Here is a 13589-nt window from a genome sequence, read left to right on the forward strand (position 1 = left end):
AGCAGAAGCCCAAGTAGATCCAATTGTAGAGAAGATTAAAGAGAACAGATTATGATGGTTTGGGCACATGAGCATGAAAACAGAAGACAATCTAGTAAAGAAGTAGAAGACCTGCAGCAGTCAGGCATATTCACGCGCGCACACACACACACACACACACACACACACACACACACACACACACACACACACACACATTACTGACACAACACATTTACCTTCCTGCCTGTACATGGCATATCAGTTTAGTGAAAAATGGTCAACACAAGTGAAGGGACTAAATGCTACAGTCATTAAAAAATGAGTGATGCATTATAAGTGCAAAATATGCATCCATAAAAATGAATCAGATATTATACAACAGTAAGTTAGATTAACTTGCTACTTAAGCTGTATGAAAAAAACACACATAGCAATAATTATACATCAGTTAATTGCAAACTGTCAGCACAAGACCTGAGTACTAAATTATCACTCATTTTACATCATTACATTAGTCACTGTTTCAAAGCGGCTGTATAGAGACAAATAGTGCTCTTTTAACATACACATGATTTAGCTACCCTAAGCACGAATGTACACTGCAGTCGTCAAAAATGGAATAATCAATGTACTGGTTACACAGGAACTCTATGCAAGCAATGCATTATTTACAAAGCAGCAGTACACATAGTGTTGGTACAGGCTGATCTGAAGAGTTACTGTTATACCAGTGTCATTTCAATGTCTGCAGAGAAACCACTGCAGACCTGACAGACTGCTATAGTAATCACAATTAATAGCATTAATTCAGAGTGTCTGTGAAAATGCTGCAACATATTACACTAGTGACTTAGATCTTGTTAGCTCAGAGGTTATATACAAACACTGCATTATATAACACTGTTAGCCAATATTAGTCCAGAGGTTTTATACAAACCACAAAACTTATTAAACATTAAGTTCATTATTACAGCAACACAGTAGGAAATATACACAGTAAGTTAGTTCAGAGGTTGTATGAAGACAAGCACTGCAAGTACTACACACAGCAAGCTAAGTAGTTGCTGTTAGCTGACAGACAGTGTACAATCAAATGACACAGGCAATATATATCCAAGAGTTCAGTATTGTTATAAACTTTGCAAACAATGCAAGCATTAAAACAGGATTCTTTTACTGCAGAAAGTATACACCCTCACAGTGCATGAATAACAAAGCATTATATTTCATGCAAGATAAGACAGAAAAGAAATGGAATCACAGTACAGCAAAAAGATAGATTCTTTTGGTGTAGTCACTGCTTGTAGACTATAGTAGTCACCATACATCTCATCGGTTTCCTCACGTGAACGCAAAGCAAGTTTTTCATCTCACTATTCTTCACAAATCACATGCCGAAAATGGTGAAATGAAAAACATTAAAAAACACACAAAAAACACAAAAACATCTTTTTTTGCAGAGGAGAAATCCTCACCTGCACTCCCTGATGTGGGGGGCAAGCCTCCCACATCCTTCAGAATTATATATACCAATTCCATAGTCACACTGCAGTGAAGAAAAGAGGGGAAAAAAAACAAAAAATTGTACCACCCGCTTACACAATGCAATACAATACAATACAACACATTGAGTTGAAACTCACAACAAAATTAAAGTCTCAACCCTTATTTGTTCAGTGAATGTAGCAGTGCAAATGCTTAGCCTCTCTCAACCACTCTCCATTTGGTGGATTTCTATGAATTCATAACATAAAAAGATCAGTTACCTAGTTCTGTTTTAAAAGCAGACAGCTTCAATTTCTATCCTTTCATTGGCTCAGTTTCACAGCCAATAAAAGACAGACTTCCTGGGGCTCATCATGGACATTGGGACCAATGCCAGGCACTACAAGATGCTACATGTTTTCATAGTGCAGTCAAAAGTTACAAAAGGATGCATATGATCAAATGTAGTCCTAATGTGGCGTGTTTTCTGTTACCTGAATTGAGTTGGGTCAATGATACTGAAGACCAGGGGCAGCTTGTGGTATTGGCTGCTAGGCTGCAAAAAAAAAATAGGTTTTTTTTGGGGGGGTATGCTAATAGTTGTTTCATGAGGGAAGGCATTGGGCAGGATTCACAAAGCCTCCGTGTAAGAGTTACAAGGCTTAAACGGAGGCTGCAGTTAAACGGTATGATGTCAGCATGCCATGCATATGCATGAGGGCATGCTGACTCGCACCCAAGGCTAACACGGTCCGTGTAAGACAGTAGGGGCGTGTCCGTAGGGCGAGCCCTGCAAACGGACACGCCCCCAGAAGAGTAACAGTCCCGAAAGTAAACCCCCACGACAGAGTCCGTGTAAATGTCAATAAACACAACACAACACATGCCCCCAAAGACTATTAACATAAAATGTAAAAATTAACATGTTATATTTTTTTTTATAAGTTTTAAAGATGTTTGCCCATGAGTGCGCTTGTTTGCGCGGGCGTGCCCGTCGCTAAGCCACAGTTAGCAGTCAGTGGAAAAGCATATAAGATCTAAATATACAAAGTAAGCCAAGAAGCAATAGCGTAGCGGTAGAGACGTCGGCTGAAGAGGAGGCAGTCATGGTTCGAGCCCCCACAACATCAATTTTTAATCCTAGTGAAATAAGCACAAAACAATTCCCTGACATATATGTACATGTATAAAATTATTTTTATGTAAAATGTAATGAAATGGGCCATGTATTATGAAGAAATGTGTGAAAAAAAACAAATGTCAGAAGTGCCCATAGCTGAGCTACACTCTAACAAGCTGAGTATATCTGCCCGTAGGTGAGCAGTGGTTTAACAGGTGTAAAATGAGTGCCCGGGGTTGAGCAGAGTTCTAACACGCTGAAACTGTGTGCCCGTAGCTGAGCTGAGTGTAATATGCATGCTGACAGCCAAACGGTGCGTAAGCCAGCGTGACCTTATGGAGCTGCACCGCGCCAACAAGCTAACCGACAGGCAACATAGAGCAAGCTGCATCAAAACTGCCTTTACACAGACACACCTCCTAACCTGTGTAGACAGTCAGAAAATATAAAAAGCAATGGCCAGGCTCGAACTCAGGATACCATGCACCATAGTCAAAGTACTGAACCACTAAGCCAGTACTGAGCCACTTTTGAGATTTTAAGTATTTTTTCTCTGTTTATTTGCTAAGTTTTTCTGCATAGCTGCCTAGCTTGAGCATTTTCTGGCTTGTTAAACTTGATTTCTGTATTAGTAGCTGTATTTAGAGCACAACCAAAAGCTGTTTGCTAAATTTCCTGTTTGCACTTAATTTTAAATCGTTTTTTTCTTAAAACTTGCATATTTTCTGTCCTTGACCTAGCACTCTTGTGTGGGTCATTTACTGCACTGTTATAACTTGATATTACTTCTGAACCTCTGCTATCTCTGTAAAAACAAAACAAAAAAAAATCTTGCTTTTTCCCACTTTTCTGAGAGTTAAAAGTTCAGTTACAAGCTTGCTGTTCCTGAACTGTTTGACCGGTTCTGTGAGGCCATTTTTGCTTGGGCTGAACGAGGGTCTCTGTGTTTATCAGTGGCAGTGACTAACATTGAGCTGCTTCCCTGCCCCCCGGAGAGGTGGTTACTGACTTGAAACTGTAGTTTTATTGGCCACTAGGGGTCATTTCCATAACTCCTTCATCTTCCTCTCTTAAAACCTAGTTGCCTCGTGGTTTGAGCGTCTTTTCAGGCTTGTTGGCTGTTGGTGAAGCACCCTCCAAGAGGAAAAACTCTGAGAGAAGAAGCGAGCCACTTTTGAGATTTTAAGTATTTTTTCTCTGTTTATTTGCTAAGTTTTTCTGCATAGCTGCCTAGCTTGAGCATTTTCTGGCTTGTTAAACTTGATTTCTGTATTAGTAGCTGTATTTAGAGCACAACCAAAAGCTGTTTGCTGAATTTCTTGTTTGCACTTAATTTTAAATCGTTTTTCTTAAAACTTGCATATTTTCTGTCCTTGACCTAGCACTCTTGTGTGGGGTCATTTACTGCACTGTTATAACTTGATATTACTTGTGAACCTCTGCTATCTCTGTAAAACAAACAAAAAAAAAAATCTTGCTTTTTCCCACTTTTCTGAGAGTTAAAAGTTCAGTTACAGGCTTGCTGTTCCTGAACTGTTTGAAAGTTTCTGTGAGGCCATTTTGCTTGGGCTGAGGGAGGGTCTCTGTGTTTATCAGTGGCAGTGACTAACATTGAGCAGCTTCCCTGCCCCGGAGAGGTGGTTACTGACTTGAAACTGTAGTTTTATTGGCCACTAGGGTCATTTCCATAACTCCTTCATTTGTCCTCAGAGGAGTGGTTTAGGGCAGTGACTTGTGGTTTGTTGGCCAATTTGGGTCATTTCCTGTCTTTTCCAGCCCCTGCTATAAAGCACGCTTTAGCCATTTAGCCCGATTTAGCCGATTTAGCAGAGTTGCTACTGTTGCACACTAGGGCAGCCGTTAAGCAGGTTTAAACTATTCGGCTACCTAAAGTCCACTCTTCAAATTTTCCTTAAAACTACCTTCCTCGAACTATACTACTCATCTAATCAGCGTATCCTATAATTAACAAGATCATCTCTACTTGACTCCAAGTAGACTATTCTCTATCTGTTAAACTTAGCACTTGCTCCTACAGTACTTATTACCTTGATACGGCACTCTTTTCATAGATAGTACCCCAAAAAGGCAACCCCATTTCTCGGTCACCCACGTCCCCGGAATCTTTTTTAAAGTTTTTTTGTCTATTCCTTCTAGCATGTCGAGGGATCAGTTGCTAGTGTCCTCTCCTGCTCATCTGGTGAACCTGGGAATATTGAGGCAATGTTACAATTGCCTCATGTACACAGACAACCCTCTCCTCCTCCCACAAAACACAAATACATGCGAGATGCAACTATAAGGCCAAACTGGAGGCTGAGCTCTCTCAACATAGGACTGGCAAGACCAGTCAGGAGGAGAAGGTTACCACACACACTATAGACCCAGTCTCACATATTACCATTACAACCTCAAATCATACACATAAACACACAAAGACATACTCGGAGGCTCTGATCAAAAATCTACCAAAACAGCAGAGGCCACCAAAGCAGACACCCAAACAACCACCACCTCAGAACACAACACCTGCAACACATAGACCTCACAGTCAGAGTGTCAAACAGTCACAGCCCTTAAGGCCAAACACAATGCCAGACACACTAGTCATTGGTGACTCCATAGTCAGACACACTGACGTCCGCCACCAGACTGAGTAAGGAGAAGGTCACAGTAAGCTGCCTGTCGGGCTAGAATCCGCCACATAACGCAAGCACTCAGGTCTCTCAACAGCAGGTACAAATATGATTCAGTCATTGTCCACGCTGGTGTAAATGACCTGAGACGTACCTCCTTGGACTACATGAAAAGAGACATTGAGGAGCTCTCTGATTATGTAGCCCAGACAGGTATGACCCTGACCTTGAGCAGTATCCTACCTTCACCAAGACTGATGCCACAATACAGAGATAAGATGATCAGCTTTAACAATTGGCTTAAACACTGGTGTCATTCAAAGGGGATCCAGTGTCTGTCTGCCTGGGATGACATGCTGGACAAGCCACGCTGCCAAGGGGACGGCTTGCACCTGTCACCCTGGGATTCCGGATATTGGCAAAGGCTCTTGCCACCCCATAGTGCCTTTTTAGGCAAGGCTCAAATTCTAAACCTACCACCCTAGAACACAAAAAGGAAAAAACTAAGGGTAATGCTGCTCAATGCCAGAAGTCTAAATCTCAAAATGCACGCACTTTCGAGGCCCTTCTCAGTATGGAGAACATCGATGTCTGTGCTGTGACAGAAACCTGGTTCAAGGCTCCTGAGAGCACCCCAGCTATCAGGTTTTACCTCATATCATGCTCCGCCCCAAAATCTGGACAATACCAAGAAAGGAGGGGGTATCCATATTCATCAAGGACACCCACACCTCAAGACTGGTGGCAACGCACGATGCATCGGAGACCATCCAGGTGCAATTAACCATAGGCAAGACTGCTCTGCAAATTGTAGCATGTTACAGGCCACCCTCACAAACTCAGGAACCTCACATGGCCTTCCTGAAAACACTAGAGGGATAAATGTATCACCAAACACCATCATACTAGGTGACTTCAATTACCCTAATATAGACTGGGAACACTACTCAAGCCCAAACACCCTAGCCCAAAAGTTCCTGGAATTCATAAACTCAAATGCCATGGAACAACTAGTCACCATCCCCACAAGAGGAGATAACATACTTGATCTCATCATCACGAACATGGGAGCACAATGTTCAACACCGGAGGTCTACCCTCACTGGTGAGATCAGACCACAAACTAATCTCGCTGGAGGTCCTCATCCCACCCCCACCTGAAATAAAAAGACCACAGTAAAGAACTTCTCAAAAGCCGACTTCACACTTCTAAAGACTAGTGTGGTCTCCTTTAAGGCCCCAGGGCCCGCGGAAAACAGTACTCAAGCCGCTGAATCACTTACAAATGCCTTCTACCAGCACCTGCAGGACTGCATGGATAAGGCAATCCCAAGCAAAACAAAGACTCTTTGTACCAAAGGCAAGCGTCCAGTCTGGTGGACCCCAGCCATAAACAAACTCTACAACAAAAGGAGGAAGCTACTACAAGATAGAGCAAAATCCTTAAAAGGTAAGACACCCTTGATCACTATAAGTAAAAAACTAAGAGCTCTCATAAAATCATCCAAAGCAAATTTCGAGAGAAAAATAGCTAAAGACTCAAAAGACAATCATAAGGCCTTCTTTAGCTATGTTAGAAACCTGGGAGGAAACCCCCAGATATGCTCAGAGCTAGTTCAAAATGATGTGAAGATTACTGATCCTACAGACATTGCCAACATACTGGCTGACAGGTTCAGTGCAAACTTCTCCCCCAAAAGGAGAGATATCTATACCAAGCGATTGCAGCCCCCAAACATCTCCAGCCCAAGTGAGAACTGCTCTCCAAAGCAAAAAACACAGCATCCATGGGACCTGATGGTGTCCCCGGCTGTGTGCTCCATGAACTCAATGAGGAATTAAACCCACAGCTAGGACAGCTGTTTAATCAAAGTCTTACCTCTGGATACGCACTCCAGGAGTGGCACTGCAACTGTGGTACCACTTCACAAAGGCGGTGCCTCCACCGACCCTGGAAATTACCGGCCCATTAGCTTGACAAGCCTTATCTGCAAAGCCATGGAGAGGATCATAATGGACCTCATAAATAAAGACATAGGGAATTTGCAGACTTTGGATCCAACGCAGTTTGGCTTTGTCAAAGGCAGATCATGCCTTTTAAACTTGGTTGACTTTTTCGAAACAGTCATCAAAGCCATTGATGAGGGAAAGGCAGTCCATACAGCCTACCTCAATCTGGCTAAGGCCTTCGATACAATACCCCATTCGGGTATCATTGAAAAACTCATCAGCTTAAATGTCAACCCATACATCACAAGATGGGTTTCAAACTGGCTGAGTGACAGAACCCACAGGGTCAGAGCTGCTGGCGCCATGTCAGACTCAAAGCCTGTCACAAGTGGTGTCCCACAGGGCTCAGTCCTGGGCCCACTTTTGTTTGGCATCTACTTTTCCGAAGTACAAGCAAACACAGGAGGGTTATGGCTGACAAAGTTTGCAGATGACTGCAAACTGGGCGCCATAGTAGAAAACACATCTGACACAGATATCCTTCAGAAGGGTCTCACAGAAATGGATAACTGGTGCCAGAGCCACGGCCTAAAGTTAAATGCCAAAAATGCATAGTCATACCTTCGGAAAAACAAGGTTACCCCTAGCTACCAAATAGGTGGCAATCCACTGAGCACAGAAGAAGTTATCAGGGACCTGGGGACCCAGGTTGATAGTAGTCTGTCATTCGACACCCATGTAGCTAAAGTAGTTAGGAAGACCTTCTACATTGCCCACCTTATCATGAAGGGATTCTCATCTAGATCAAGGGAGGTCATAGTCTCCCTTTACTCATCACTCATCAGACCAATGATTGAGTACAATGCCCCATTCGAATGTATCTGACCCGACACTTGCAGCAGCTGGAGAGGCCACAAAAGTTCCTCACCAAAAGGATAAAGGGTCTCAAAAATCTGTCCTATGCTGCCCGACTGAAAGAACTCCAGCTCTATTCAGTCGCTAGCTTGCTCAGAGGTGACCTTTGCCTAACATACAAGGCCATGTCAAACCCAGATTTGATGAATATGCTTCACCTCAAAAATCTAGATCCATCAGAGCCACAAGGGCGGAGACTTAAACCTTGACACGGCTATTAATAGGCGTGCTGGAGGGATAGATTCATCACCCAAAGACTCCTATGCTGTGGAACAAAATCCCGGTACATGTGAGGCAGAGCATCTCGCTGGCCTTGTTCAAGAGAAATCTTGACCAATGGATGGGAGATCGCAGATATACCCCAGGGATTACCTCAGTGTCACTGCTCGACAGAGGCACAGCAAAATAATGGGTATAGTTCCCCATACTAAAGGGGTGGCGTAAGCCACAAAACGATGGGCTAGGCTTGTAAATGCCCTCGGGCAGATAGCCTAGTATGAACCTATGAACCTATGAACCTATGACAGTTGCTCTTAGAAATGCAGTAATAGCATATATATAGGAATGAATGGAAAGAGAAGCATGACAAAGCAGGTTTTGTGAAGCTGATACATTTCTAAAATGGCCAATCACAGATAAGTGCAGGAAAAACGGCATGTATAAGCCCCATAGGTGGGAATACACAGCATAACTGATTGTGGAACCGATTTGCAGTCAGGATGGCAGGTGTAGGAGAGGGTAGTTGCTTCCGAGCACAGAGGTGGGGCATTGAGGAGTCCAAATATATGGTTTGGCTCCTCGTCCATGATCATGAGGCCCAACTCATGCAGGGCCAGGTCCTGTGGGGAGCATATAGGGCTGAGGCGTGGGACCGGTTGGCTCATGATCTCACCAGTGCCACAGGAATACCAAGGACTGGTGAACAGGTCCATCACCACCATGCGGACCTGAAGAGATGGAAGCAGGACCAACTGAACCGTTGGATCCAGGAGGCCCGGCAAATGCCCAACGCCCCACTACTGAGTAAGTTACATGTAATTATTTATGTAAGAAGTTGACCTAGCTGATATTATGGAGATGTGTATTCTAATATTACTTCATTTATATTACAGCTGCAGTTGTCCGTTCCATGAACCATCGAGCCCATGCAGATAGGCTTGTGCGGTTGCGCCACCAGGCAGGTTAGTAATTCTCTCCCTGTAACTGTTAGAAAATATAAGTATGACAGCTTGCAAAAGAGTGCAGTGTAGTCACTTATTAATAAATAGTGCAAGTAACAGTGTAAGAGAGATTCTGCTAGTACTGTGTGATTACATAAGTGTGATGCAGCCTGTAATCCAAAAATAAAAATGAAACAAGTCTGAAATAAAGATGTTCAACCTGTAATATAATAGTACATAACCTGCAGCAGGCTGAAAATTACAGCTACACAAGCTGAGTAAAACACATGTGTGAAATATATCCCCGTTTAAATTCTGAAACATGTCACAAGTGAGACTGTTGGAAAGGATTGTTATAACCAAGTAAAACATGTCAATAAAGCCTAGAATTAAGTACCATCCTGAATTGTAAAAATAAAACAAGTGAGAGTGTGAGAAAGAGGTATGTATCCACCAATAAAGTAGTAATAACTCCTGAATAAAGTATACTGCAGTCAGTACAGAATGAAATGAATGTGACAGGCACAACCAAACAGCAAAATGTGTGGAATAAAGTACTGAAGCTGGAATGTGTGTCCCAAAATCTGGATACGTTGCTCTAAGTTTGCAATATGCAGATAGTATGGTTGTATGAAATACCAAACATCCACAGTTGTCTACAGCCATATAAAGCAAATGTAGCAGGATGATGTAGCTGAACAGAGCCAGATATGAATGTGTATGAATAAAAATGAAATGTATATTGATGTAGCAGTAACATTCCTATCACCAACATGCATAAGTTCACACATAGGAAACTGTAGTCAGACCTGTAGTGTGTATATATCTGCAGCTAGTAGAAATGTACAGCATATGTATAGGTATTTGAAGTTGTTAATGAAATATTTCTTCACCCTACCCTATAACCACAAATAATCCATTCCACGTGAAATGGGTATGTGTATTCACAATTAACTCCCCTGGACAATTGTCCTGTTGGATCATACATATTTGCATGTACGTTGATGCATGTGCCCTGTTCATACATCCAATCCTGATGGCCTGTTGCCATCACTCAACCCTGCATGTTGTTGGATTGTATATTGTTGTTCAAATTATGCATGTGTTATGCTTGCTGTTCAACGGCTTGAATTTATGGGTGTTTGGTTAATGGGAATACTAATGCATGCTGTTACAACTAATTTTGAATGGTATTGCATGTTACTAACCCAAACTGTCATTAAATAATGCAAAACATAGGACGACAGGGAAGGCGGGTTCCAGTGGACCCACCTCTCCCACCTCAGCTGGCGAGTGCACCTGGCAGTAGTGCCCAGGCCGGTCCCTCCTTCGGTGGCCCTGTGCCACCTGCGGGTGGAAGCACTGCAGGGGATGGGGCTCGTCCCCGCTCTGCAAGCGTGGCCAGAGGAGAACATCCACTCACCCTCCGTAGTGTGCGGACTGTGGTGTGTATGGAGATCCGGCACGCTGTGCTTGGGCCCCTACACCAGCTTGAGGCATGGGTGGCACAACTCACGGGCGTGCCTGCTACCCGTCCTACACAGCCCCCAGCACAGCCCCGTCCTGGGCAATGAAGGCACAGTGGCAACTGCCCATGGGTGGGGATCTCAGTTCCACTGTTACCATCTGTGGGCTCATGGGCTCAAGATATCCAAACATCCATCCCCGTCAATTGTGTAACCCCCCCCCACATGTGTCATACACCACCCCTTTATGCGTCTTGTTTGTCTCGTCTGTTAAGCTCCCGTACCTACCTCCCCAGCTATACCGACTTCCTGTACCTGACATACCACTCTCACCTGAAAAAAAAAAAAAAAAAAGGGCACTCTGAACCCACAAAAAAATTACGCCCCATACATAGCTGCCCATTTTGCACACATGCCTGCTGGACATGTAAACTGGCAATTACAATTGGCTGTACAACAAATATTATTGTTGTCCTCACACCTCTCTCAGGGGTGGAAGGTTTCAAATTTCACACCAAATTACAAACATATGCACAGCTGTTGCTGACGAAGAAATGGGCAGCTATGGGCCTTTCCTACATCCCGCCTGCAAAACCCGAGCTTGTTTTCCTACTGTCCTACCCTCTTTGTGCCCCCCTTTTCACCACTTTCCTATCTCCCCATTTTCTTTTCTTTAAAAGAAAATAGCGCGGGTGTGCGCGAGAGTAAGCACTTTTAAGCAGTAGTAAGTGGGAGTGCACTTCTGTGCGCTTAGCTAAGAGTGTGTGCGCGAAGCTAAGCGGCAGTGTGCATGCATGACCTCCACGCAAACCAGCGCTAACCCGCTTAAAAGTGCCTTAGTCACTCTGAATGACAAGGCCTGTAGTTTTCTCAGCAGCAAAATAAAATACCTCCGTCAGTCTTGAACCCAGGACCTTGGAAACACTAGTCTGCATGACTTACCACTAAGCCATGACTGCTATGCAAGAACATTGTGCTGAAAGAAATATATCATAAAATATAGGAATTAATGTAAAGGGAATATAGCTAGTCTAGTACACAAAGCATGTCATGTATATTTACTGTCAAATCTAGTGGATTTGTAAAATAGTACTGTGTGATGAGAAAAAGCCATGCTAGCTGGTAGCTACTAGGTAATAATGTCACAGTAGCATCTGGCAAGCCACACACATACTCAGAGCAGGATAAACACTGCCATAGTTGAATAGTTAAGAGCCCAGACATAGCAACTGTGACTGAGTTACAGGGATGTCCCTGATGTGAAAACAAATGTCAACTGTGCCCCACTGACACCCTGTCAAATGTACTAACAGTAGGCAGAAAGGTGTAACTACACATGCAATGGTAACTATGAATTACTGAAAGTATGCACCACTTGCATATCACAAATGGTATAGTAATACATATGCTCAAAATAACCCACAGTCACAACTGCAGAATATCAGAATATTTCATTGGAGTATCCCACTGATATGTACCATTCCATGAGGCTGATAAAAGATGCACCTGAGAGTATCTGAGGCCTGCCCAGCAGCATGATCAAATACCCTTGTAAGTGTCAAGGCCCACACCATGGCCAGACCACACTGCATGCAGTAACACCCTACCACAACAAACACATAGGGAATTGCTGCCCAAACAGAGTTAGCAAGCATTACAAGCTATGAATGTAAATGGAAAATAGGAAAGCCATAGCAACACATTACAGGAAAGACACCTAGCAGGCATATAAGGAGTGAATGTAAAGGCCAAATAGTGAAGCCATAGCAACAGATTGCAAGAGCCACTGCTATATACCAGTTACACCACAATTCCCACAGGAAAGCACACACACCCATATACACAGTATTACTAGTCGTAGGTGTCAGTTTACATACACACGGAGAAGAGGACACTGGAGGAAGGAATACTCAGCTTACAGAACAACATGCATTGCAGTGTCTACAACACAGCCTGAAATATGAGAGACATACCAACCCTTACACTCACAGAACAGTGTCCACAGCAAACCACCATGGTCCCCACCCTGATAATCTGAAAGGGCTACGCCTACCTAACAGACATTTTTATAGCACTGTCCTGAAATCACAGTGAGAACGGCAATCACTACACAGCAGGCTGCATGCAATTAGTAAATGCTGGCTAACAATTGGTGCAGAGGCCATCACATGGACATGTGCAGATACCTACAAAAGCATCCTGTACTCCCAGTCCACACATGCAATACTTTCATTGCACCCTCTGGAGGTAGAGACAGAGAGAGAGAGAGAGAGAGAAAGAGAAAGAGAAATAAATAAAAAAAATAAATAAACAGTAACAACAAAAAAAAGAGGCTGACAGCAGGCCAAGTAACTGCAAGCCTATGCAAACAGCTGCAACAAACACAGATAATGTAAAGTACTACTATAATAGTCTACATACTGTGAACCCTCCAGATGTGTTATTGGTCTGTATCTATGTATATGAAGATGTGCATAGGGCCGGGGACATACTGCAACTGTCACTGAAGGCTCTACATACATATGTATGTGAAGGTAGCTATGTGCACATAGCAATGTAGGTTGTAGTGCAATGTACAAGTAGGTTGTACAGTAATGGATGTTCATCAGTATGTTACTGTGTGTATACATATGTGGAACTAAAAAGGATTATATATATATATATATATATATATATATATATATATATATATATATATATATCTATATCATGTGTATACGTATGTATATCGAGATATGTATGTATATATATATATATATATATATATATATATATATATATATATATATATATATATAATATGCATATGTTTATACATAGATACAGAGGGATGTAGAAATACATAGACAGATATAGTTTCACAGTGTCATAGTTT

Source organism: Protopterus annectens, chromosome 5.part0, assembly GCF_019279795.1.
Source record: "Protopterus annectens isolate FY-2018-M chromosome 5.part0, PAN1.0, whole genome shotgun sequence".
NCBI lineage: Eukaryota > Metazoa > Chordata > Ceratodontiformes > Protopteridae > Protopterus > Protopterus annectens.